We start from the raw sequence: 5,556 nt of genomic DNA, 5'->3' as shown, positions 1-5,556 counted from the left end.
GAATGCAAAGAGCCTTCATGGATTTGCACTAGGTCTTAAGCTGAAATGAAAAGTGAAGATGCATCCCAATTTCTGACCCAGAAGCAACCACCAACTGATAACAGCTTGCAGATGAAAAAGTAGTTTTCTTCAAAGGAGTCACGTTTGCGAAACAAACCACTATCCATCATTATTATTACTGTGTTGTTGTTGTTGATGTTGATAATGTTGTTGTTATTACTATAAGCCATTCATTTACTTTATATCCTGATAGCAGCTCCCCTCCTTCCTCTAGTACCAGTCCCTCCCTCTCACCTCACCACCCCCATCCACCCCTCTTTCCTTTCCCCTCAGAAAAGGGGAGGCTCACATGGCTATCAATAAGCTGTGGCATATCCTGTTGCAGTGAGACCACACACATCTTCTATTGAGGCTAGGCAAGGTAGTCCAGTTGATGGAAAGACTCAAAAGGCAGGAAATATAGTCAGAGATAGCCCCTGCTCCCAATTTAGGAGTCTCACATGAAGAGCTAGCTGCCCCACTGTTACATATGTGCAGAGAGCCTAGGTCTGTCCCATGCATGCTCTCTGGTTGGTACCTTAGTCTCTGTGAGTCTCCATGGGTTCAGGGTAGTTGATTCTGTAGATCATCTTGTGATGTCCTTGACCTCTCTGGCTCCTTCAATCCTTCTTCCCCTCTTCCCAAGATTTCCCAAACTCCACTTAATGTTTTGCTGTGGGTCTCTGCATCAGTTCGCATCTGTCACTGGTCAATTGTGTCTGATGACATTTACACTAAGCTTCTGTCTGCAAGAATAGTAGAATAACATTAACAGTGTTATGGGTCTGAAGCATCCACTCTATGGTCTTCCTTCCTCTTGAGTTTCATGTGGTCTGTGAGTTATATTTTGAGTATTCCATGATATTTGCTTAATATCCACTTATCATTGAGTACATTCCATGTATGGTCTTTTGTGACTGAGTTACCTCACTCAAGATGAAAATTTCTAGATTCATTCATTTGCCTGTGAATTTCATGAAGTCATTGTTTTTAATAGCTGAGTAATACTCCATTGTGAAAATGTATCACATTTTCTATATCCATTCCTCTGTTGAGGGACATCTGGGTTGTTTCCAGTTTCTTCCTATTATAAATATGGCTGCTATGAACATAGTGGAGCATGTGTCCTTATTATATGTTGGAGCATCTTCTGGTTGTATGCCCAGGAGTGATATAGCTGGGTCCTTAGGTAGTACTATGTCCAATTTTCTGAGGAACCGTCAAACTGATTTCCAGAGTGTTTGTACCAGCTTGCAATCCCACCAGCAATGGAGGAGTGTTCCTATTTGTCCACATCCCTGCCAGCATCTGCTGTCACCTGAGTTTTTGATCTTAGCCATTGTGACTGGTGTGAGGTGCTTCAGTCCTTCTTAGAAGGAGGAATAATATAATCAAGGGAAGTAGAGGATGGGAGGAACTTGGGAGGAAGAGAAGAGGGAGAGGGGAAAAAGAGGGGCAGAATGAGTTATGGGAGGAGATGGAAGAGATGTACAGAGGGTCAGGAAATTGAACAGAGATGTGTAACAATGGGATATGGGGAACTGGGGTAGCAACCAGAAAGTTCCAGATGCCAGGAAAGCAAAAGCCTCCCAGGACCCCACAGGGATGACATTGGCTGAAATACCCCACAAAGGAGAGGGAAACCCTGTGGAGACCATATCCAGGGGTAGGCATCCCTCCCTCCTGTTGAAGGATGGGGCCACCCGCCCATCTTCAAAATTTTAACCCAGAATTGTTCCTGTCTAAAGGAAATACAGGGACAAAGAGTGGAGCAGAGTCTGAAGGAAAGACTGTTCAGAGACTGCACCCCCCGACCCACCCTACATGCAGATACCAAACCCGAACACTATTGCTGATGCCAAGAAATGCTTGCTGACAGGAACCTGATAGGCTGTCTCCTGAGAGGCTCTGCCAGATCCTGACCAATACAGATGCTAGCAGCAGGAACCCCAGTGGAGGAGTTAGGGGAAGGACTGAAGGAATTGAAGGTGCCTTATCTGGCATCAGTGGGAGGGGGAGGCCCTTGGTCCTGTGAAGGCTTGATGCCCCAGTGTTAGGGAATGCTAGGGCTGTAAGGCTGGAGTGGGTAGGTGGGTAGGGGAGCACCCTCATAGACACAGTGTAAGCGGGGGGAGGGGTGATGGCATAGGGGGGTTGCAGAGGAGAAACCGGGAAAGGAAATAACATGTGAAATGTAAGTAAATAAAATATAAACAAATAAACAGTGTTATGGGTAAGCTTCTGCTCATAGCATGGGTCTCTAGTCAATGATTGTCCCTTCCCTCAAATTCTGCGCTATCTTTTATGACTATACGTCTTATAGGCAGGACAAATTATGGGTCAAAGGTTTTATGGCTAGGTTGGTGCTCTAATCCTTCCATTGGAAATCTTGCCTGGCTGGCCCCTGAGAGACGAAGCCAGAAAGAGTCAGTTTCTGGGGCAAAGGTGGCTCTGCAGCACACTTTAGGCCTTGGAGGAGCTGTGGTTGTCACCCTCTACAGGATGGGTTTTCTGGAAGCTGCCAGCTCCTTCAGAACGCACCAGATTTCAAGCTATTCCTACCAGCTCTGCATGGGATGGATTCAAGGCAAACCTCGTCTTTAAGGAGATCGAGAAGAAGCTTGAAGAGAAAGGGAAACAGTTCATGAAGAAAATCGATAGCATTTTTGCCTTCAAAGTGAAAGATGGCCCTGGGGGCAAAGAAGCTACCTGGGTGGTGGATATGAAGAACTGCAAAGGATCTGTGTTTTCCAATTCACATAAGGGGGACTGCACAATCACCATGGATGACTCAGACTTGCTGGCTTCGATGACTGGAAAAATGAACCCTCCGTCGGCCTTCTTTCAAGGTAATGCTGGTAACATGGGACTGGCCATGAAACTGTAGACCCTTCAGCTTCATCCGGGCAAAGCTAAGGTATGAGAAGTCCCTCTGGCAACCTCAAGACATCAAGATGAGATGTGTAGATAGGTAGAAACCCATGTCTCCTTGTCAGGACTTACACTGATACTTCCCAAATAGCATGAGATAGATTTGTTACTAAGTGGGTGTGGCCAATTGTATTTCCCCCAGTCTGGGGTTACAAAGGGCCTCCCAGCCTGCACTGCTGCTTTGAGGACTTACATTCTACTGTGCTTGATGAAGCTACTATGTCAATGATGGTTTGGGGTTAACTTGAGTCTCAGAATAAAATTCAGTATAGTAAAATCTAAAGACTGTGTAAACAAAGCCCTTGTTTTGCCATGAAGTGTATTAAGGATCATTGTGTTGGACACTCTTTATGATATTTCCCCTTAGGGGGACTGAAGAAGAAACAGATTTCCATAGTTGACCAGGAATTAGTGTCTCACACTTAACTACCTCCATCAGTTTCTCACTAATAGTTTTTAAAATAAAATTCTGTACTAAAAGTTTTAAAAAAACTTTAAAAATGTTCATTTCATGCCATCAGAAACAGTTCTTCGCAATTAAAATACAAGAATTATGGTCAGAGCTTAAGAGAGAATTTACATCTGAACAGAGCTGTTTTTTTTAAAAAAAAATTATTTAATGGGCATAATTTTAAAAATCAAGAGTATCAGAGCCATTGGATGCCATTACTAAAAATAATTGAATAAAGTTTCTTCCAGAGATACAGGCTTCAAATGATAGTTTCATATTAATAATTTTATAAACTGAGTCTCACAAATATCCTTTTTCACACATTTGATTGTCTGCATTTAATCTTTCTTCCTAGTTTTTCTAATTCTAATGATGTTTGTTATAATTTAGTTTTGGGATAAAATTATACTTTCAGAAGATTTAAGAAGAAAATTAAAACAGCTCTTCCTGAAAAAAAGAAGAAGAGAAATCTTGCCTGGCTACACGAAATGTCTAGTTCATGCTTCATATCTTACCCATGGTCACCCTCCCAGAGTCCTGGGAGTTTCTATTATCCTAGATTTCTAACTAATCTTAGAGATGCCCACACTCAGTCAAGTTGTCTATCCCAGTACTCTCTCCTTCTGTACTCCCACCACCTCATTCTTCCTGTTCCCATTCTCCCTCCCCCACCTAGTTCCCTCCTTCCATCCTTCCCCTAAGTATAATCTTATTTCCTTTCTCAGTGAGGTTCAAGTGTCCCTTCTTGGGCCCTCCTTGCTACTTAGCTTCTTTGGGCCTGTGGTTTGTATCATGTATTTCATGACTTATATCCACTTATAAGTTAATACATGCCATGTTTGTCTTTCTGGACCTGAGTTGCATCACTCAGGATGATTTTTTTTTTCTAGTTGCATCAATTTGTCTGCAAATTTCATGATGTTATTGTTTTTAATAGCTGAGTAATAGTTCATGTGTAAATGTATCACATTAAAAAAATCCATTCTTTCATTGAGAGACATCTAAGTTGTTTCAGGTCTCTGGCTATTATGAATAAAGCTGCTATGATCGTAATAGAGCAAGTGCCTTTGTGGTATTATGGAGCTTCTTTTGGGTATATGTCCAGGAGCAGTACATGGGTCTTGAGGTAGAACGACTTCCAATTTTCTGAGTAACTGCCAAATTGATTTCCAGAGTGGTTGCACAAGTTTTCACTGCCACCAGCAATGGAGAGGAGTTCCACTTGCTCCACATCCTTGCTAGCATGTGCTGTTACTTGAGATTTTGATTTTAGCCATTCTGACAGGTATAAGAGGAAGTCTTGCAGTTGTTTATATTTCCATATCTTTGATGACTAAAGATCTTGAACATTTCTTTAAGTGCTTCTTGAAGATTTGAGATTCCTCTGTCAAGAATTCTCTATTTAGGTCTGTACCACATTTTTAACTGGGTTATTTGCTTTGATAATGTCTAGTTTCTTGATTTCTTCATATATTTTAGATGTCATTCCTCTGTTAGAGGTAGATTTGGTTAAAATATTTCCCATTCTGTAGGCTGCCTTTATGTGGTTTTGATTGTGTCCTTTGCCTTACAGAAGGTTTTCAGTTGCATGAGATCCCATTTATAAATTGTTGATCTTAGTGTTTGAGCTGTTGGTGCTCTGTTAAGCAAGTTGTATTCTGTGAAAATGCATTCAAAGTTATTGCCCACTTTCTCCTATATCAGAGTTAGTATATTCAGTTTTATGTTCAGATCTTTGATCAGGTTGGACTTGAGTTTAATACAGGGAAATAGACATCGATCTACTTGCATTCTTCTATATGCAGACATCCAGATAGGCCAGGATCATTTGTTAAAGATGCGGAATATAGGGAACCCCTAATCAGAATGTATTGTATGAAAAAAAAAAAAACATTTTCAGTAAAAGAAAGTAGGAGATTCTCATACTGTGTAAAAATCCATTAGGAAGTCCCAATTTATGTGGCCTGGACTTGTGGGTTTAGTTCTTTTGTAAAGATTCACTTTACTGCATGGAAAGTGTTCTCTTCCACTAGAGGCAGAAGCCTGGGTTGTTGCGTATAATGAGACAGACAAGTTTCTTTCAACATTGCCTTACTCCTATTTTGGGTACAGTGTCTTTACCTACACTCCATCCA

General features: G+C 41.5%; 1 pseudogene; it reads left to right on the top strand.

Moving 5' to 3' along the window:
• Positions 1-2,481: 2,481 nt before the first annotated feature.
• LOC110292013 (sterol carrier protein 2 pseudogene) lies at positions 2,482-2,962 on the top strand (annotated as a pseudogene).
• Positions 2,963-5,556: the final 2,594 nt, after the last annotated feature.

The sequence above is a fragment of the Mus caroli genome, unplaced genomic scaffold (genome assembly GCF_978045245.1).
Source record: "Mus caroli unplaced genomic scaffold, Mus_caroli_1 scaffold_3, whole genome shotgun sequence".
Taxonomy (NCBI): Eukaryota; Metazoa; Chordata; class Mammalia; order Rodentia; family Muridae; genus Mus; species Mus caroli.
This window is presented reverse-complemented; position numbering and strand designations above follow the sequence as displayed.